Source organism: Tupaia chinensis, unplaced genomic scaffold (genome assembly GCF_000334495.1).
Source record: "Tupaia chinensis unplaced genomic scaffold, TupChi_1.0 Scaffold000355_1, whole genome shotgun sequence".
Classification (NCBI taxonomy): Eukaryota; Metazoa; Chordata; class Mammalia; order Scandentia; family Tupaiidae; genus Tupaia; species Tupaia belangeri.
The window spans coordinates 8,449,471-8,472,239 of record NW_006159850.1 but is presented as its reverse complement, the minus strand read 5'-3'; the positions used below and the strand labels follow the sequence as shown (position 1 = coordinate 8,472,239).

The window sequence follows — 22,769 nt, the reverse complement described above, 5'->3', positions numbered from 1 at the left end:
CACAAAGGCTACTCATTTTGTGGCTGATAGTGAATATTTAAGGAAGGCCATCAAACATGCTTTATTCCTTTTAAAAATATTTACTGAGCCCCTACTGCCTTTCAGAGTGCAGGGAAACAAAGATTAATAAAAGCACATCCTTGTTTTGGAGAAAGACTTCCACAGTTTGATAGGGACACAAGACTTATAAATAACCATGGCACACAAGCCTACCTATGTCTAGGTGAGTCAGGAAAAGTGTAACCAAAATGGAGTTCTATACATGTGTTCTGTAAGGATGCAAGGGTGAAGAGAAATGGAAAGGGCACTGAGCAAAGAGGACATCGTACTTGAAGTTTCAGGAATCCATCTGAAGACTTAACGTTTCAGGAACAACAGGCTTGAAAGGGAAGGGAGGAGTATGAGCTCTACCCCATGAGCAATGGGGAAGATTTGTGCAGGGAGTTACATGATCCATTTTGTAATTTAAGAGGGTGGGGAGCGGTATGCAGTGTAAGATAGGCAAGGAAGCCAGTGTCAGGCTGCTGCCAGAGAAGAGAGAAGAGTGGGAAGGAACTGAGCCCAACCAGTGAGCTAGATGGGTAGAGAGGAGTAGGATCCAGAAGATATCTCAACGGTAGAGCCATTCATTTAGTCCAGTTCACTCACATTTTGTTGTTGTTATTGCTCTCGGCACCCTACTATGCTCTGGAGACAGAAGACAAATGAAACTGTCTTTGTTGTGATTTTTCTGTCCTTGGCTTGCATGTTCCTTCTGTGGAGCCTTCTTGACTTGCACCAGGGCTATTGCTAAGTGTCCTTGTAGCACTTTATCATCCAAATGCCCTCTTCTGTTTCTCATGCCTTTTAGTACAATTGAGTTGGGAATTGAACATCTTTCCTTTCTACCTATAATGTTCACTGGGACAGGGACTGCTGTGTTTGTTTTGCTCACCACCTTGTGCAGCAAATACAACATAGGTGCTCAGCAAATACTGGTTGAAAGAAATGGGACCAGCAGATGGCCTAGCAGATGTCACTGGACTCCCACATGGCTGGCCATGGTTCGAGTCCCAGACGTAGTAGCTTCAAAATCATGCTGGCTGTGTGTGCATGTGTGCCCAAGATCCCAGGAGAAGATTGGAGGAGAAGGGATTGTGGCATTGGATCCCCTTGGGGGGAAGTGATTTCTCATTTTCCCTCTCATTGTGTCTGTCTCTCTCTCTCTCCAGAAAGCACATGTGTCCTAAGACAAAAACAAACAAAAAACAATAATGAAAGATTTCATAGAATAACAGTGAGAGATGAACATGATAAACCTAAGTGCAACAGTCCCATCAGTGTGTGGATAGAAGTGTGGACAGACATGATGAGAGGGAGCAGTTCTACTCTAAGCCAAGTGGTCAGCTAAGCACTTGGTGAGTGTGATGAGGATCTGAACCACTTCCTTGGTGAATTCATCCCTGGCAATGAAGTCATCCTTACACTGAAACATTCCTTCTTAATCTTGAGAGAATTATGATTTCCTTCTCTACAGAGGCATCAGGAAAGCTTCCCCAACAAGAAGTCATAAAAAACAGCTCCAGGAGAGAGCTTTGTGTAAGAGGTTGAAGGCATCTCCCACCTTCAGCTGGCAGCAAGGCAGATGTTGCAGCCTCTTAGCCAATGTTATACTAGAATGTAGAGACTGAAATGAGTGAAGAGGGAGAGGGGGAAGTGGAAAAACTGGAAACACATTTGCTGGCAACCAAACACTCCTCTGGAATGACCCATGGAGGCAGCCTCTGCAAGAAACTCCAATGACAGCCTGAGTGTTGAGCATTTATGTTTTCTTCTCCATCTCTGGTATGTGGTAAAGCCTCAAGAGGAAAGGATATCTTGATATTTATCCAAGCCAGAAATATTGAACTTAAATCATAGGCACACAAATTATTAGAACTTGGAGGAAAGTTTAAAATCGTATATCAAGTTGTTTACTTTTTAAAAATAAAAATTACACGTGTTCCCCAAATATAATATAGATAAGAGAAGAGATGCAATGGGGTGGGGTGGGGTACCAGAAAAGGAAAAAACACGGATCTGTTGATGTTTACTTTTCCCTGTATTTCACTTTTCAGCTCGGTCTTTCTTTCTGGAAATCATTCCTGTTTTCTCCATAGCTGGATTAGGGATGATCCCTGAGAATCTGACATTTCTCTTGTGACCAACATCATCATAGCCTCCTTAGTTTCTGTATCCCTTCCTCCCACTAGAATATAATCCCCATGAAGATAACACTGTAAGCATTCATCTATTTAATTAACATATTATGATCTAATCATTCAGTGAGCTATGATCTTGAGATAGCATGGTGGCCAAGGATAATATACTTACTGTCCTCAAAGAGCTTATACTCCAGAAGTTTGTACTGCATCTGTAGTTTTATACTTCGGCTTCACATTCATCATTAGAGCCCACTACATATTTGCTGAATGAATGAACCCAACAGCAATAAAAGGAGGCTCAGAGTAATATTTTTATTTATTGCTCCACAAATACATTTTCTAAAATTGGACCACAGCCGCATTGAGAATAGCCCATACTGATTTTCAGAGTCCAGATAAATAATTCAATCTGTCTCTACTCAGACGATTTATCAATGGGAATAGAAGCTTTAAAAACATTCGCTATGGGAAGATGAGGCTAGCCCTTTAAATAGAGGTGCTGGCAGATGTAGGAGGCTGCTTAGTTTAACACTACTAAAGAGGGTGCAGTCATTGCACTTTTTATGGCTTCTGCAGGACTGATCAGAAAAAGAACCACCTGCTTTGTAAAGAATGGCAGTTCAAAACCTTGACCTGAAATGGCACATGCTAATTGCAGGCTTCTCCGTATTTTTCTTACTTGGTAACAGACCCTGAGTTCACTCAAGACAACAATGAATCCAGTCTCACACAAGGCATCTTTCATCTCTGATTCTTTATGAGCATCATAGCTCTGGCCATTATATGAAAGTGGTACTCTTCTCTGGGCTCTGGGAACACACTTCTTTTTTTGATAAACAGACAAGGCATAGCATCTTTTCTTTCATCCTCAAACTTCTTGTCTTGAATAAGGATGTGATTCTGCAGCCATTTTGAGGCCATGAGGCAAAGTCTAAGAGAAAATGCAGAGTTTGGGTCTTACTAGCCTTCTCCACCAGATCCATGTTTCTAAACCCCAGCACTGTTGATATTTGGAGGCGCATGATTCTTTGTGCAGAGCTTTTCTGTTGTTGGCAGTAGCATTTAGCAACAAGAAAAAAGGTGTCTGCCATTTTTGTGACACTCATAATTGTATCCAGGCATTGTTAAATGTCCCATAAGGGCTGAAGTTAGTGTGTTATGGGGCTTTCAGATCATCCCCAGTTGAGAACCACTGTACTAGACTAGACAAAAACTTCCTACCACTGGATTCATGCAACAGAAGAACATTAATTCTCATTTGTCTAACCCTCTAGAATTAGGTTTTCTGTTACTTGTTGTAGACAAATCCATTTCTCATAATCTGCACAACATAAAACATGACTGGTATATGTGCAGTATGAAATGATTATTGTAACACATGTCTACTCAACTTTCTATCTGAGCTCTTACCTCCTTTCTAGGTTATCCCTAAGATTACTCCAGCTCCACTCTGCACCTCTTTAACACCATTGCTCTCCTGATATTTTATTATCTATAATCAGGAGAGCAATGGGCCATCTCTAGGGCAATAGCTTTGCTACAGGAAGAACTCAGGACAGTGCCTGGTGCTCAGTACTGTTGGTTAGGATGCAGCTTCATGTGCTCAGTAGCTAGGAGTACTGAGTCTGGTGTTAATGTGCGTAGGTTCAAATTCTGACTCTCAGAAGCTGAGGCAAGTGATGGGGGGAAATTATTTAGATGCTCTGAACCCCATTCTCTCATTTATAAAATACAGTTAATAACATTATCTGCCTCCAGGTCCATTAAAATAATGAATTGCCTTGGTTAAAATAGTGGGTTACTTTTTTTTGGGGGGGGAGAGGTTTTTACTATAGGGTGCGTGCACTTGCCAGACAGAGAGAGAGAGACAGAGAGACAGAAAGCAAGAAATCACCCCACAGGGGGGATGGCCACGCTGCAGTCCCTTCTCCTCTGTTCTCCTCTCAGGATCTTGGGCACGCACGCACATGCGCCCAGCGTGAGTTTTAAGCCACTGGGTCCGGGACATGAACCATGGTCGACTACATGGGAGTCCAGCAACATAGCCATTATGCTAACTGCTGGTCCCTGGGTTACTTTTTTAAAAATGATGAGATGATATAAAGATGGAAAACTTTTTGGGTTCCTCATCTAGTACAAATAAAGAAAGAGAAATTGGACTGAAGATTAGGAAGCAGTTAACTTTAAGATACTATGGAGGTAGTCTACTTTCATGAAAGATTTCTCCATTTCCACTGAAAGAACTATTGAAGTCAGTGGAATCAGCACTCTACATTTTGTGCTGTAAACATTAAACTTCAGATTTATGTGTATGTGAGAGAGTGTATGTGTGTGTGTGTGTGTGTGTGTGTGTGTGTGTGTGTGTGTGTGTGTGTGTGTGTGTGTGTTTTAACTTACAAAATATTTTGGCTTTGTCACATAGCTACAATACAGCAAACTTGGTAAATGGGTAAATGCCTCTGAAGGTCATCAACTGTATCCTTCAGCCTCCAGTGAGAATATCCTTCTGTAGCATGGGGCCATCTGTTATGTGGATAAAGACATTCCAGAAACTGAGACACTTGTAGACAATCCTCCATTGATTTCTGCCTTATGCTGTGAGGAAGCTCTTTCTTCTATGTAACTCACATTTCTCTTGGTGCCCTGGAAGACCATGTTCTCTTGAACTGTTCTCTCAGAAAACAAATCACAGCCCAAGAGAGTTGAGAGCCTCAAAATCACATTTAAGATGTTAGATATATTCGGGTCTATGGGAAACAATTTGTTGTGTTCGTGAGCTTCATATTCTACTCTTAACTCAGTGTCTCCATCTTCATTAAGGGAGACCCAGTACATACTCTTTCAAAATATGACACAGCCCACAATGAAAGATTCCTACAGGGATAATACAAACCATTGGTCATGTCTAAAAGAAGCCCAGTCTCTTAAGAGAAGCAGAGTATTTTTTCTCATCTTTCTCTTTTCCTGGCTACAGAAATCAGAGTGGAATTTCTAATAGTTGAAGTTTGTAATAATTACAATTTGGGCTCTGCTATCATTTTGGTATGGTGTGAACGTTAAAAATGGGATTTCTTACTTTGAATTATTGATCAGCATGTTCACTCAGGCAGCCATTCTCCCCTTCAAATAGACAGTAAATCTCAGCAGACAAGGATTCACGCTTTGAAAAATACCAACAATCTCTGGGGCCTCAAATACAGTCAGGGGCTTTCACTCTCAAGCTGAGAACTGTCTTCCTAAGACATTCTTCACAAAGTATAGGTAAACACCAGCTCTTTAAGACACCAGGAGAGGAATGGACCATCTCAAAGGCAATAGCTTTGCTGTGGTAGTCTCCAGGGGCAGAGCGCCATGAAATGCACATTAATCACCTTACCTTCTAGTTAAATTCAGAATTGGATTCTGTAGGTTTGGTTGGGGCCCAAGATTCTGCGTATTTAACAACTCACAGGTGATGCTGAAGCTGCTCGTCCATACCATTTTGGTATAACCAACCTGACTCTGCTGCTGGGCTTATTCCTTCTACTCAAACCCTACGAACTCTCCACTCCCTGAGTGGTGAATCAGTACCGCAGCCTGCTACATTGGAATGTTCTTCAGCAGCATGATCCAGTGAAAAGGTTACCTAAGGGGAACCTGGTCATAACCAATGGGTACACTTAGCCGGCTGTTCTAAGAATGACCTCTATAAAGTGAGACCTCAAAGCAAACCTACAAGGGTTCAAAGGATACATGCTAAAACAATGGAAGCAGCAGAGAAATGTTATAGCCAAATGTAGAGAAGCAGCAAAAAAGAAAAACAAAGTTGTCTTAGAAATTAGCATCTTTGGAAGTCACTAAAGGGAGATTTTCCAATGAATAATCAGGGTCATGAAGTCAGTCTTGAGAGAGGTGATTAAAATAAATAAATAAATAAATAAATAAATAAATAAATAAATAAAATAATAATAAAAGGCAAAAATTAAAAGAGATTAAAGATACGAATAAAGCAACAAAATAAAGTAATGCAAGTAAAATTGAGGGCCAGCCCAAGGCATGGTGGTTAAGTGACTGGATCCTACTTGGCCAACAGAGTGGTTCAAATCTCAGACCCAGAGACTTGACAAATCACACAGGGCATGTGTGCATACATGCCTAAAATCCCAAAAGGAGGAAGAAATAGAGAAGGGACTGTGGCATGACCATTGTCCATAAGGGGTGCTTTCTCAATGTTCCCTGCCCCCACCATTTATATGCAGTAAGCACATAGGCCCCTGAAAAATGAAAATAAATAAATATATATTTGATATAACTGACATATGTGTATATATAACTGATATCTCTAAACTAAAGAAATGAGAAACATCTAAGAGAAAGGAAAGACATATTCCATGATATAATTTAATAATGTGTCCTGAAATAAAATAATAAGCATAGATGTAGCTGGGAAGAGTTTGAAGGATTAGAAATAAAATAAATTCTGGAAGGAAAAAAAAGAGACTAAACATAACAACATATGTTATGTCTAAAACAAGAATCCAACAACATACACAAAACAAAACAAAAATTCAAAGATACAATTCAAGAGAGAGTATAATGCACCTCAGGAAAACCTGGTAGAAATTATTTCATACTGAGACAGATCCTTGCATAATTCTCAAGTTGCAAAGAAAAAATGAAAATCTCATGATGATCCAGGTAAGTAATCTGTACGGAGGAAAAACCAAACTGGTTTCAGACTTCATATCAGTGAGACTTCAATATTAGAAGACAGTGGGGGCAATGTATGGACCCTCAGGGAAAGAATATGTGACAGCTCGGGGCTAGCAGGTGGCATGGTGATTAAAGGAGCTGGATTCCCACATGGTCGAATGTGGTTCGAGTCCTAGACCTGGCAGCTTGCTTTCTCGCTTTCCCTTTCTCTCTCTCTCTCTCTGACTCTGTCTGGTCAAATTAAAAAACAATAATAACAAATGGGTAGGACCAGCAGTTGGCATAATGGCTATGTCTCTGGATTCCCATGTAATCGACCGTGGTTCGAGTCCCAGACCCAGTGGCTTAAACTCACACCAGCTGTGTGTGTGTGTACATGCCCAAGATCCTGAGAGGAGAATGGAGGAGAAGGGATTGTGGCATGGCCATCCCCCCTTGGGGTGATTTCTCGCTTTTTCCCTCTCTGTCTTTCTGGTGAGCACACACACCCTGTAGCAAAAACCTCTCCAAGGGACCAGCAGTTAGCATAATGGCTATGTTGCTGAACTCCCACGTAGTCGACCGCTGTTCGTGTCCTGGACCCGGTGGCTTGAAACTCACGCCGGGCGTGTGTGCATGTGTGCTCAAGATCCCGAGAGGTAACTGGAGGAGAAGGGATTATGGCGTGGCCATCCCCCCCTGGGGGTGATTTCTCGCTTTCTGTCTTTCTGTCTCTGTCTGTCTGGCGAGTGCACGCACCCTATAGCGAAAACTCTTAAAAAAAAAAAAAAACTCTCAAAAAAAAAACAAACAAAAAAACAAATGGGATTAAATAAATAAATCTTTAAAAAAATTGAAAAAAAGAAAAGAAAATATGACACCTGAATGTATAGCCATTCACATTATCATTTGAATAGAAAGGCAACAGACAGACATTTTTATATTATGCAAGAACTCAATAAATGTAGCTCTTCTCTGCTGGTTATTTGTTCCATGTAATTTTAAACATATATCAATACATGACTATTCTTACTACACAAAGATGGGAGATTTGATAAGACTGGCTATCTTGGTAAAGAAGAGTAAGGGATCTAAAGACATGATATGATCACCACTATGGTCAGGAGTGTCTCGTGCTAGTCACATGCTGTGGGTGTTGCTACCTCCCTTTCCTGGAGTTGGCTTAGTTTAGTGGTTCAATTAATTGCTAACCACTGAGTCTCTACTTCCTGCTGCTAAGGTTGACAGCTGACCATTGCTGGCTCTGGAACAAAAGACTATGCTCTAAGTCCAGACTTAATATCCTTCTTTTTGCTCAACTTGATAAAAACTCACTTCATTCCACTCCACACTTTCAGGCTGGGTATCCTGAATCCCCACTAGATTCATCTATTTCTTTAGCAAATATTGCGCTAAGAGCAGAGGACATGACAGTGAAAAAGAGAGATACCAACTATGGCAATGTAAAGCTTTAGTTTATACACATACAGAGGTTAATGAAGTATCTGCATACTTAATTAATGAATATAGTGATGATAAATGAAGTGAAAGCAGAAATCCAAGTGTTATTGGGATACATGGAAAAGGACCATATGAGCATTTAGAAGGGTCAGAGAAACTTCCTCTGAAGATATAGAGCTAATGTGAAACCTGGAAGATGAATAAACATTAATCCTCTAAATAACCAGAGAGTAATTTTAGGAATAGGGTAGCATGTGTAAAGCTCTTGTGTTGACCATGAGTGTAGCCATCCTGAGAAACTAAAAGATCAGTTGTCTGAAGTGTCATGAGAGTGGATGGAGCAAAGATATTAGAAGATGCTAAAGAGGGAAGTGGCATCAGATCATGCTTGAACTTTTATGTCTTGGTGAGGTGTTGTCATCAATGTCTTGTGCAATTGCAGGCATTTCTTTATGATAGGATAAAAAGCTGAATCCGGGGCTCCTCAAGTAATAGCAATAGCCTTCTGGCTGACCTCCTTGCTTCTGTCCCCTCTTAAGAATCCTGTCCAATAAATAATTCTTAACAAATTGTATTGCTTCTCAGGATGTGTCAAGGGCTCCATATTACTGAGAGGCTAAAATCTAGACCTTCTTTCTAAATGTTCTATGACCCAGTTAATCTTTTCTTCCTACTTTCCTTTCTCTCCAACAGGCACAGTCCTATCTGTCCAGACATATGTATTTACCAAGCACAATCTTGGTTTGTTTGTAATTGCCTTTGCTGAGTGGCAGAAAACTTTCTTTCTTCTCTGAGTTTCAAAAACATGGGTATGTGTCAAGGCAATAACAGACAGAAGAAAGACCATGGGTTTTGGTATTGCAGAGAAACTGACTTAAATTTTGTCTTGCTACTTACTAAGGCAATAACAGACAGAAGAAAGACCATGGGCTTTGGTATTGCAGAGAAACTGACTTAAATTATGTCTTGCTACTTAAAACCTGTGTAACCTTTGGCAAGAGCCATAATCTCATCATGCTTCTATTTCTCCTTTCTTGAAATTAGGAAGGCTCTGTTTGATCATACACAAAGGTGGACAGTGCAGTACCAACCTCCAAGGAGTGGTTATAAGGACCTAAATAATGAATAAAGAATGAGAGCAAGCACTTCACAGACAGCCTGACTAGTTAGTAATGTCTGCTGACTTATTATTGACACTTTTCTTTGACATGTGAGGTAAGACATCTAGTAAGGGATTGGGATGTGCATTCTTACTTTAGTGAGAGAGAGAGAGAAAGAGAGAGAGAGAGAGAGAGAGAGAGAGAGAGAGAGAGAGAGAGAGAGAGCTTTAGCCTAGCCCATGTTGTGGTGATTAAGGAGGCTGGATCTCTCATGGCCAACAGTGTGATTCAAGTCCAAGACCCAGCAACTTGAAAAATACACTGGGCATGTGTATGTTTATGTCCAAAAATCTGAGAAGAAGGAGAAATGGAAGAGAAGGGACTGTGATATGGTCATTCATCATGGGGGGTGCTTTCTCACTCTCTCTCTCTCTGTCTCTATCTCTTTATATCTCTCTGAAAAGCACATAAGCCTCCTGGCAAATAAAAAAGAATGAAAGAGCTTCTTGACCTGCTCTCATCCTTCTCTTCTGCCATATCCCATGGTAATGGTTGAGGCTGAAGTTCACATCTGTTATTGGGACCACTGATGTCTGTTTCTTCCCCAGACAGTTTTGGAGCTTCTTCCTCAAAGGAAGGAAACTTTTATGCATGTTGTTCTGTTCTGTATGTCTTTCTCAGTGACCCACTCATTCTGTAGGCATGAATCATCTATGACTTCAAGTAACCCAGAATATTCTTTGTGTGTAACATACAGCTGTGAAGGATGCTTGTGTCAGGGGAAAGCACACAAGGCAGGCACAGATGGAAGTCACAGACTTTGCACGTTACCCAGGACTGTGGGCAGAAGTCACAATTGTTTGCTACAACCTTCCACCATATGGACTTGTCTCAGACCTCAGAGCAGTGAATCTCACTTTCATTGTTTTGGCTAGGGAGAATCTGTTATGAACCCCTTTGAAGTTATGATATAAAATCTGAGATGGTGGCTATCTCCATGACAAACCTCTAAGATCTGACTAATCAGAATAGGCATGTGCTGTGAACACCATGTTTACTGATATTAGTTCATGCCAACTGAACACCATCCTGAGTTTACAAACAATATTATGGGATTTGTGAACCCTACTTCCAATTTACTAATTTCAATAATAAGTGTTATTTCTTAAGTACGTACTCTCTGTCTAACTCTGGCAATGCTTTGGTGTTACAGCCATGAACACCACCATGTTGGTCCCTCAACTTTACACTGTGGGTCAGAAGCAGACATTAAACCACTAATCACACCAACTGCTCTCTAATTAGAAGTGTGGTAAGTGCTATGTTGAACATGAGAAGGGGCTGTAAGCACAATTAAAGAAGAGGCCTGATGCAGTTTGAATAGTAGGAGTGAAGATGAAGCAGATCAAGAGAAACTCACTTAAAGGAGCTACACTGAAGCTCAGGCCAACATGATGAGTAGGTATCAGGGAGATATATGTGGAAGAAGAATATAACTAAGAAGGTCTGATCAAGGAGACCTTAGATGAGGAGGTGCAGAGATAATGCTGGTGAATCTGGAGCACAGAGAAAAAAGATAGCCAGTATGAGAAATGAGGCTGGAAAAAAAAATAAATGAGGCTGGAGAAGTGAACAGAGTGGAACCATTATAGCAAGTAAGCCACTCTGAGGAATATAGAATTTGCCAAACATAAGGTCCAATTATCAACTAGAAAAGGTCTGAAATCATAGAGAATCCACTGTCATTATTGATTATCTAGGCTCTACTCAACTGAAAAACTTCACAACTAACCTACCAAAAATGGAGCTGAGATGAAAGACCCACTTTTCTAGTCCCAGATGATTCATCCATCCAGCACTCACCCACCCTTTCACTTATTCATCTGTCCATCTGTTCATCCACCCATTTACCTACTTACTCTTCCATCACCCATCCATCTATTCATCCATTTATCCATCTATCCATCTATCCATTATTCCATCTACCCATTTACCCTACCTTCCACTCATTCATCCATCTATCCATCAGTTCATCCACTCACCCATTCAACTATCTACCCATTTATACTTCTCTTCCACTCATTCATTTATCTATCCATCAGGTCACCCACCAATTCTTCCATCCACCCACCCATTCCTCTACCCATGCATTCATCAAGTATCTGTTCAACTCTTTAGGAACAGCATTGTGCTGAATGCTGAGCTTACATAGTGAATAGGATACCACCCCTGTGTTCTAAAGGCTCAAAGTCAATTAAAAGAGGCAATTAAATAGGAAAGGATAAATAGGGAACTTTGACCTGATATGGGGGGTAAGCATTATACCTTAAGAATGCACAAAGAAGGCCAGCACATGGCCTGGTGGTTAAGGTGGCTGGATCTCACGTGGCCAACTATGCAATTTGAGTCCCAGATCCAACAACTTGAGAAATACGCTGGGCACATGTACATCTATGCCCAAAATCCTAAAAAGAGAAATGAAAGAGAAGGGATTGTGATGTGACCATTCCCTATGAGGAATGATTTCTCACTTCCTACCACCCCATCTCTCTCTGGTGAGCACACATACAATCTGGCAAAAATGAATGAAAGAAAGAAAGTACAAAGAAATGGGACATTACCCAGAGAAAGCATTCTAGAACTAATGTTTATAGTGAGACATGAACAATGAAGACTTATGGGGCCACAATGAGACTAGAAGCACATAATCCCAAAGGTGAAGGAGACAGGGATTTCTGGAAAGAGGTAACTGATTTCAGGTCAGTTGGATCAGAGATTGAGTGGGGTTGAATCACGAGGGTTGAGATTAGACAGGTAAGAAGGGATTGAGCTGTGGACATTATATGAAGGTCAGTATAGAACCATTAAACATGTCACTCAAATATTTTTTCTCACTATTTATATTTGCATCTGTTTATTTTGTTGGTTCCTTGGTTGGTTGGTGTGTTTTAACAGGAGAGGGATATGAAGAAGGACTAACCATGTTTTCAGAAACTACATGGATGACAGAGTAAAGGGAGTAACACTGACTGAGTGCCTACTATCTACAGATATTTCATCTAACTTGGCCCTTTTTCATTTCATGTCTCTCTGGAAGAGAAAGTGTGACCAAGGATCTAACAGGAAAACCAGGGCCTAAGGGACTGAGGCTCTTTGGGGAGGCCACATATCTTGTGCAGTGGAGACCCAGGTCTGTCTGACAATGTTGCCTTTCCATTACACCATGCTGCTGCTCCATTTCTCCCCAGACTGGTCATTTCCAATTGTGTGGACAAGTGGTTTTCAAGACTGACTGGTGGACATCCTCAATTATCCAACTATCCCCAAGGAAGATGTGAGGTTGCTAAGCTTTTGGGGAAAAAAAAGTTAATTTTAAGTAATTGCAATTGAGAAAAAAATTGTACATATTAAGAATCTAAAACATATGGGCTGTCTATAGTATAGTGCACCAAATGCAATGTTAAATGCTTCAGCTCCCTTATTAGGTAGGCACCATGATGGCTTTCATTTCATGGAGGGAGATATAAGGCCTTAGATATAGTATCTCAACCATGGTGCTCACTAAATCATGGAGCTAGAATTGAACCCAGGTAGTCTGGCCCCAGAAGTTCCACTATTAGCCATGTGACCACACCACATATATAGAGAGAAATCTACAATAACACATTGTACAAGCCCCCACTTCAAACCAAAAGTAACTCTGAGGAGGGAAATGGAAACTGCTTGTACAATCCATGCAGAACCTCATAAAGGACTGGGAACCTGTGAAGTGCTTGTGGACTCAGTGCATGCTAGAAAATAGCCTGGCAATGAACCTCAGAATGACACCTGCATCATGGGTTGACCTTCACTGTAGCTGCCGTTCCCTGGCTTGTCTTTATGGAGAACGAAGCTTTCCTTTCTGTTAAAACAATTTTGCTTTAATCTTTTCTGCAGAAGAAAACCCAGAACAGGCTTTATGGGGTTCACTTCAATTTGCTGTGAATTTTCTGTAAGCTTGAAGAGCTCTAGTGTTATGCCAAGTGACAGGTCCGCCTGTCCTCTCCTCTTCTCCCTTGTCTTTCTTTCTTTTTCTCTGTTTTCCCCCCTGTGTGCAGTTTATGTAGAACATCTGGTTTTAAAAGTGTCGCAATTTTAAAACATATTATAATGCTCCTGGGATCAGAATATCAACAGCTGTCTATTGCGGTGAACCGCATGTCTGGAAAACATTCCTTGAAACTGAGTTCTTAAATAAACATGAAGCATCTATAACGCAGGATGCAGCACAGCATCCATTTGTAAACTGAATATTTAGACCAGATGAGGTGCAAACGATGGTTTTCTTGGTCTGACTTTCGAAAGGAGAAGGGGATCTTAAGTTTATTTTAGCCCTGTATTTCTCTGGAGATCCTGGAGTCTTTGAGCCAAGTCAGGCATCTGTAGGCCTTCAGAAAATGCTTCTCTTTGTCCTTTCTCCCCTGATTCTGGCAAGATCTGTTGCTTATGACTTTACTCCCGTATCGTTTTTTCTTTCCTTTTCTTTTTCTTTTCCCTTCTCTTTTCTTTTCTTTTTATTTTTTTCCTTAAAGACAGGTTCTTGCTGTACTGGCTAGGCCATTCTTGAACTCACCATCTTCCTGCTTCAGCCTCTCTGAGGTGCTGAGATTATAGGTTCTGCTGCTGTGCCTAGCCTTTAGGTGAGTGGGGTATCAAACCAGGCCTCCCCTGTGATGCTGGCCTGCAGAGCACAGTGTCTGAGCAGCACATGCCTCTACGCCTCCCCTACCTCTTTGCGTCACTGACCACGTACAGGGAAATTTTCTCTTTTTCCCTGTATAAAAATCATCAGAGAAGTAGATGATGTCTGGCTTTAGTCTATAGCTACTCCTTTTTCTCTCTTTCTGGCATCTGAAATTTCCAGGAAAGAATTCTATATTTACATTTGTGCATGTGTGTGTGCACATGTTTCTAGCATTCATTGAGTACTAATTAGTGCCATGCATTGTTCTAAGCCTTCTCCCTGCATTAAATAAAATTATCCTTCTAATAACTCATGATGTAAGTGCTATTATTATTCCCAGATTACAGATGGGGAAATGAGCACAGTGAGAGGTTAAATAACCTGGACAAAATCACACTGTGTACACATGGCAGCACACTAATATCATATATCATTTAGGCTCAGAATTATTTTCCCATGGGATGATCAGGGTTCTATTTGATGTCTTAGGAGAGGTAGGGTACCAGGTTTTGGGTAAAACAAATTAGGATATGCAACTCTACAACTGTCCTTATAAACTTCATGGTCCTGTGTTTTTGCAGATCCCTTGACAAAGTTATCTACTTTTTTCCTCGAATTATTTGCATGCTACCAAAAGCTGCAGGTCAACTTTAGTTGAGAGTAGGACCAGTTCATGAGTAGCCAGAAAAAAAGAAATAAAAATAATCTTGTACAAATTAATGATTTTTAAAAATTTGTTTTAAAAATGAAATTCATAGTTATTTACCACAGTGCAGCTAAAAAAAAAAAAAAAATTGGGTGAAGTCTATGATTCAAAATGCAGTATGTTCTGCACATGATTAAGCTTTATTTAGAGTGAATATCCTTCATTCCATTTCTTCGCAAGAAATAGTGAACATGGCTCCTGAACAAGGAATAGAGGTGTGAATAGTTCTGAAATACACCTTTAATCATATTTATCATTAATTCCAAAGGGTCCTGGTTAGAGCCCCCCCCAACCCTCCTGCATCTGGCTCAGCATCTACAAGTCTCTGTGCTACCCTTCAGCATCCGACTTCCTGGACCTGAAGTTTTGTGTTGTGGCTTCAATAAATACATAGACCTGACTTGAGCAATGCTTTCCCCAGTGGGGTACAAGGCAACTTGTGAATAAATGGCTCGGAATATTCGAACTGGAGTCACACAGCTCCTCTTAGGGAAACCCAGCATCTGTCTCAAGCACGTATTTTCACCTTGATGTTAATTCTTCAAGGAAAAGGCTCTCTCTTACCTCCCCAGTGTAAAGTCAAAATCTACATTTAAGTGGAGACATCTCAGGCAGTATAGTCCCAGAAAGCTAGTAAACATCAACCCCACCCTGATCTAAATGGAAATAAGCTCTAATAAGTTATCACTTAAAAAAAGAGAAAGAGAAAAAAAAAAAAAGAAAGAAAATCAGAAAATAAAAAGAACAAGGAAAGAAATAGCACATGAAATAGTCCATGAATTTCTGTTTGAAAAGGTGGAAAACCGCCAAACTAAACAAAAACAAAAGGATATTGACTTTGAAAAATTCCAGTGAACAGAATATTTTCCACGAGTCTTTAATTATAATAAGGCTATATTTGAGGTACAAATACTATGGGTTTATCTAGGTATTAAAGTAAGAATAGAAAGAGAACAAGGGCAGATATTAGGGTGTTTTTAATACTCATATTTCCAAACCTCATAAAATATTAGTAGCTGCATCAGCTATAAAAATTAATGGCTCCAGATTCTTTTGTGTTACCCTCTTCAATTTCATTTTATCACCATTCTTTTTTTTTTTTCCCTTCTGTCTTGCTCTCTTTCAGTTTTTGTCTTTCTAGTGTCCCAAGTTGTTTGGGGTTCTAGTGTTTATGAGCTTGATAAGCTTGATAAGGGTTGCGGAACAGAATTTCTAACAAAAGGAGTTGAACAAAAGCGCCATGATTCCTTTACATTGGAGCCTCTATGGTACAGTTAGATTGTGATAAAAGATTGTGATAACATTGTCCAAAAGGAAAGAAAAAGAAATTCTTGCCTTTATTAGTGAGTTTGTTGCAGACTCATTTTTTCTTTCATTCTTTTTTTTTTTTTCTTTTTTAATAGCAAGGACTAAAACTTCCAATTTCCTCAGGCCTAACCTGGCCTTTTAAAATGTTTTCAGGCCACTGTGAACACCAAACTCAATTTTGAATTTGCATTTACATAGTATAATTTTTACCATCAATTAATCGATCACATTTAAATTCCTAAAAGTATCCAGTGAGTAATAACTACCCCCCGGGTACTGTAAAAAGTTAATTTCCAAACACAAAGGCCACTTTGACTTTCAAAAAGCTGAGCTGAGTTTCCCATTTAAGTGAAAACCAAAAGAAAAAATTTTTTCTTTCATTCTTCAAGAAAGAAAGAAAGAAAGAAAGAAAGTCTGGGTATATGTGTGTGTGTGTGTGTGTGTGTATGTGTGTGTGTGTGTGCATGCATGTGATCACGACCATCCTGAAGATTATTCCAGAGAGTTATTTGGGTTAAAAATTAAGAAAAACATTAAAGCTATGAGGTCAGCAATGTTGAGTTGAGTGGACCATTGAGAGCTGGCTCTGTATGGTTCTACCAGTTCTAGCTGGGTTCATCATGAATGTTACTGTACCAAGTCATTCCTTTCTTGGGTATAAAAATCATAAAATGACTGGAGGTGACCCAGATGATCCAGCATTTATTTGCATATTGGAATTATGCTGTCCAATCATACTTTGTATCCAGTACTGAATGTGCAGTAGGCATGCAATAAATAATTAGGATAGCATGGTGAGCCAGACAGGACAAGGTTTTTGGAATGAGAAGACCTGCTTAGAGGCTCTAATCTACCATTAATTAGTTGGGTGGCCTTAGGCAAGTCCTTTAGCTTCTCCATCAATAATAATGCCTGTCTTTAGGGCAATTGGTTAGGGATGTGGAAGTGTTTTATGAAGCCTAGAGCAAATATAGAGGTTGTAGTTACTGGAATAAATGCTGGTGCTTTAGGAACTTAGGAACATGCTTTTGGGCCTTTGCTTGTCTCTGACAGAAATGTATCAACAGACAAATCCCACATCCCGTTCAGTATCCTGAATTTAGACTCACAGGCACTCAGGTGGTTATTTTGACCTTAGATAACAAGTAAATAATAGAGCCAGCAGGTGGCATAGTGGTTAAGGCACTGGATTTGCACATGGCCAAGGCTTAGTGTGTGTATGTGCACACGCCTGCCCAAAATTCCAGGAAAATGAAGAAGAAAGGATTGTGGCGTGGCCGCCCACCTTGGGGGAAGATTTCTCACTTTCTCTCTCTCTCTCTGTCCCTCCTGCAAGTACACGTGCCCTATAGAAAAAGTCTCTCTCTCTTAAAAAAAAATAGTAAACAATATTTCAGTTACTGTCTTGCAGGCAGCACAAACTCCTTTTTGCATTAACAAAGTAACTAAGCTATTAGAATATTAATTAATTTGGGTTCTGTAATAGCTGTTGGCTTGAGTTTTGTACATACACTACACTATCAGTAAATGTGTACATGTCCTTCTCCTCAACAAAACCATGAACTTTTCAAGGGCAGAGACCACAGCTTATTCATCCTTAGGTATTCTCCTCATCTTCCTCCACATAAGCACCTAGCATCGGGCCTGGCTCTAGCTGGTGCTCAATAAATGTTTGGTGAATAAATGGACAAACGATGGGGGAAACATAAAACCAATGAGGTGGAATTTAATTCCACAGCCTGCAAATCAAAATCAGGCAGCAATGGAGGTCATTTTCACAGGATATATCTCAGCGTCACGTGCAGTTAATCAGAACACAGCAATTTTTTTTTCATAAGCACAAGACAGATTATATATTTTTTCACATGGCCCCTAAATAGCATCCTCTTCAACTAATTTCAAAACCAAATGGGATGCCTGAGACACCAAATCGAATGCTGATATGGGCTGGCGTGTGGATAATTCACAAAGGCTGAATCTTCACAGCCATGACAAAATCAGGCATGGCCAAAAGATTTAGTGGAATTGATGGGGTGTCTTTGTGGTTGTAAAATTGCCCCCAATTTTCCAGCAGATTTCTTTAGCCCAGGGTGCCTTAAACTGGACAGCCCCAAATACTATTATTCTCCATGTGGACCCAACCTGAGACTATCACTTGGTTAGCAGGATGCAGAGCAAACTGTACATTAAAAGTGAGTCTGTTTACTATTTCTGTAACCTGATCAATTCAACATGAGCAGAGTCTTATGCAGAACTGTATGTAACTTTGACTTCTCTATAAGTCTTTGATCCTAGGTTAAATGCATTCTCTCCATGCAGCTAGTCATTTATTGAGATGACAACCTCTGAGATTGTCCCATTTGGAAGGTTGTGGGGAGGCACCATCCAGTATACAAGATCAGGAGAGGACTCTTGGCTGTATGGCTGGAAGTCTGCTCTCCACCACCGACTTATGAACAATGTGACCTTGACCATGTGAGTTAGCCCCAGTGTGGAGCAGTATTCTCTCTATATAACAGCAATGATATCAGAAGCACCTTTCTTACAGGATTGTCGTGACCCAATGTAGAGGAAGCACCTGTAACATTCCCCAGTCCATAATAAACACTATATAAGAGTTTGAACTTATATTCTAAGACTACCTTGACTACTATAAAGTCTACAAATGGTTTTTAAATCTAAAACTGAGACCTAGATACTGTCTCAATATGCATATCTACTGCAAAGCTACTTCCCCAAATATCGAATGCTGCTGTTTCCCCAGGGCCTACAGTGATGTTTCACAATGCACACAAAGCTTCAGGGGAAAGAAACAAACAAACTAAACAGTCTTTGTGCATCTTCTTGGAATTATAATTTTCTTTGAGATCTTGAAGGAAAATAAGCAAGTGAAAAAATAAAAATCAATTTTTATATTGAAGTAAAAATGGCTATGTTGTAGAATAAAGCATAAAATCTGTATTTTTTTGGATTATAAGAACCTTTACAAATTTTTTGTAGCTTTTTGCCATAGGGCTTGTGCACTCACCAGAGACAGAGATAGATAGTGAGAGGCAAAGTGAGAAATCACTCCCCAGGAGAGATGACCATGCCCCAATCCTTTCTCATCCATTCTTCTCCTAGAAATTTGGGCATGCAAGCACACATGCTCAGCATGATTTTCAAGCCACTGAGTCCAGAGTTCAAACCATGGTTGGCCATGTGGGAGTCCAGTGCCTTAATCACTATGCTACCTACTGGTCCCCCCTTTAAAATCTTCTTTACATTTGGGATGGCCAGGTGATCTGGTAGGTAAGGGAGCTGGATCCCACATGGTTAACCATGGTTTGAGTCCCCCAGCTCCAGTGGCTTAAAAACATGCTGAGCATGTGTGCATGCATGCCCCAAATCTCAACGCAATGGAGAAATGAAGAAGGTATTGTGGTGTGACCACACCCCACTGGGAAGTGCTTTCTTCCACTTCCTCTTCCTTTCCCTTTCTGGTGAGGGTACATATCATGGCAATTAAACAAAAAAGGAAAAAATTACATTTGTATTTCTACTTCAGCTCATCTATCCCGCAGACTCATTTTTTCTTTCATTCTTTTTTTTTTTTTCTTTTTTAATAGCAAGGACTAAAACTTCCAATTTCCTCAGGCCTAACCTGGCCTTTTAAAATGTTTTCAGGCCACTGTGAACACCAAACTCAATTTTGAATTTGCATTTACATAGTATAATTTTTACCATCAATTAATCGATCACATTTAAATTCCTAAAAGTATCCAGTGAGTAATAACTACCCCCCGGGTACTGTAAAAAGTTAATTTCCAAACACAAAGGCCACTTTGACTTTCAAAAAGCTGAGCTGAGTTTCCCATTTAAGTGAAAACCAAAAGAAAAAAGCAAAAAAGCAAGAAAGCAAGAAAGAAAGAAAGAAAGAAAGAAAGTCTGGGTATATGTGTGTGTGTGTGTGTGTGTGTATGTGTGTGTGTGTGTGCATGCATGTGATCACGACCATCCTGAAGATTATTCCAGAGAGTTATTTGGGTTAAAAATTAAGAAAAACATTAAAGCTATGAGGTCAGCAATGTTGAGTTGAGTGGACCATTGAGAGCTGGCTCTGTATGGTTCTACCAGTTCTAGCTGGGTTCATCATGAATGTTACTGTACCAAGTCATTCCTTTCTTGGGTATAAAAATCATAAAATGACTGGAGGTGACCCAGATGATCCAGCATTTATTTGCATATTGGAATTATGCTGTCCAATCATACTTTGTATCCAGTACTGAATGTGCAGTAGGCATGCAATAAATAATTAGGATAGCATGGTGAGCCAGACAGGACAAGGTTTTTGGAATGAGAAGACCTGCTTAGAGGCTCTAATCTACCATTAATTAGTTGGGTGGCCTTAGGCAAGTCCTTTAGCTTCTCCATCAATAATAATGCCTGTCTTTAGGGCAATTGGTTAGGGATGTGGAAGTGTTTTATGAAGCCTAGAGCAAATATAGAGGTTGTAGTTACTGGAATAAATGCTGGTGCTTTAGGAACTTAGGAACATGCTTTTGGGCCTTTGCTTGTCTCTGACAGAAATGTATCAACAGACAAATCCCACATCCCGTTCAGTATCCTGAATTTAGACTCACAGGCACTCAGGTGGTTATTTTGACCTTAGATAACAAGTAAATAATAGAGCCAGCAGGTGGCATAGTGGTTAAGGCACTGGATTTGCACATGGCCAAGGCTTAGTGTGTGTATGTGCACACGCCTGCCCAAAATTCCAGGAAAATGAAGAAGAAAGGATTGTGGCGTGGCCGCCCACCTTGGGGGAAGATTTCTCACTTTCTCTCTCTCTCTCTGTCCCTCCTGCAAGTACACGTGCCCTATAGAAAAAGTCTCTCTCTCTTAAAAAAAAATAGTAAACAATATTTCAGTTACTGTCTTGCAGGCAGCACAAACTCCTTTTTGCATTAACAAAGTAACTAAGCTATTAGAATATTAATTAATTTGGGTTCTGTAATAGCTGTTGGCTTGAGTTTTGTACATACACTACACTATCAGTAAATGTGTACATGTCCTTCTCCTCAACAAAACCATGAACTTTTCAAGGGCAGAGACCACAGCTTATTCATCCTTAGGTATTCTCCTCATCTTCCTCCACATAAGCACCTAGCATCGGGCCTGGCTCTAGCTGGTGCTCAATAAATGTTTGGTGAATAAATGGACAAACGATGGGGGAAACATAAAACCAATGAGGTGGAATTTAATTCCACAGCCTGCAAATCAAAATCAGGCAGCAATGGAGGTCATTTTCACAGGATATATCTCAGCGTCACGTGCAGTTAATCAGAACACAGCAATTTTTTTTTCATAAGCACAAGACAGATTATATATTTTTTCACATGGCCCCTAAATAGCATCCTCTTCAACTAATTTCAAAACCAAATGGGATGCCTGAGACACCAAATCGAATGCTGATATGGGCTGGCGTGTGGATAATTCACAAAGGCTGAATCTTCACAGCCATGACAAAATCAGGCATGGCCAAAAGATTTAGTGGAATTGATGGGGTGTCTTTGTGGTTGTAAAATTGCCCCCAATTTTCCAGCAGATTTCTTTAGCCCAGGGTGCCTTAAACTGGACAGCCCCAAATACTATTATTCTCCATGTGGACCCAACCTGAGACTATCACTTGGTTAGCAGGATGCAGAGCAAACTGTACATTAAAAGTGAGTCTGTTTACTATTTCTGTAACCTGATCAATTCAACATGAGCAGAGTCTTATGCAGAACTGTATGTAACTTTGACTTCTCTATAAGTCTTTGATCCTAGGTTAAATGCATTCTCTCCATGCAGCTAGTCATTTATTGAGATGACAACCTCTGAGATTGTCCCATTTGGAAGGTTGTGGGGAGGCACCATCCAGTATACAAGATCAGGAGAGGACTCTTGGCTGTATGGCTGGAAGTCTGCTCTCCACCACCGACTTATGAACAATGTGACCTTGACCATGTGAGTTAGCCCCAGTGTGGAGCAGTATTCTCTCTATATAACAGCAATGATATCAGAAGCACCTTTCTTACAGGATTGTCGTGACCCAATGTAGAGGAAGCACCTGTAACATTCCCCAGTCCATAATAAACACTATATAAGAGTTTGAACTTATATTCTAAGACTACCTTGACTACTATAAAGTCTACAAATGGTTTTTAAATCTAAAACTGAGACCTAGATACTGTCTCAATATGCATATCTACTGCAAAGCTACTTCCCCAAATATCGAATGCTGCTGTTTCCCCAGGGCCTACAGTGATGTTTCACAATGCACACAAAGCTTCAGGGGAAAGAAACAAACAAACTAAACAGTCTTTGTGCATCTTCTTGGAATTATAATTTTCTTTGAGATCTTGAAGGAAAATAAGCAAGTGAAAAAATAAAAATCAATTTTTATATTGAAGTAAAAATGGCTATGTTGTAGAATAAAGCATAAAATCTGTATTTTTTTGGATTATAAGAACCTTTACAAATTTTTTGTAGCTTTTTGCCATAGGGCTTGTGCACTCACCAGAGACAGAGATAGATAGTGAGAGGCAAAGTGAGAAATCACTCCCCAGGAGAGATGACCATGCCCCAATCCTTTC

At 40.1% G+C, this 22,769-nt stretch overlaps 1 long non-coding RNA gene across 1 annotated transcript in view; it reads left to right on the top strand.

Moving 5' to 3' along the window:
- The window catches only part of LOC102490627 (uncharacterized), a 139,142-nt gene that overhangs the window by 52,978 nt on the left and 63,395 nt on the right, over positions 1-22,769 (top strand). The window lies entirely within an intron of this gene.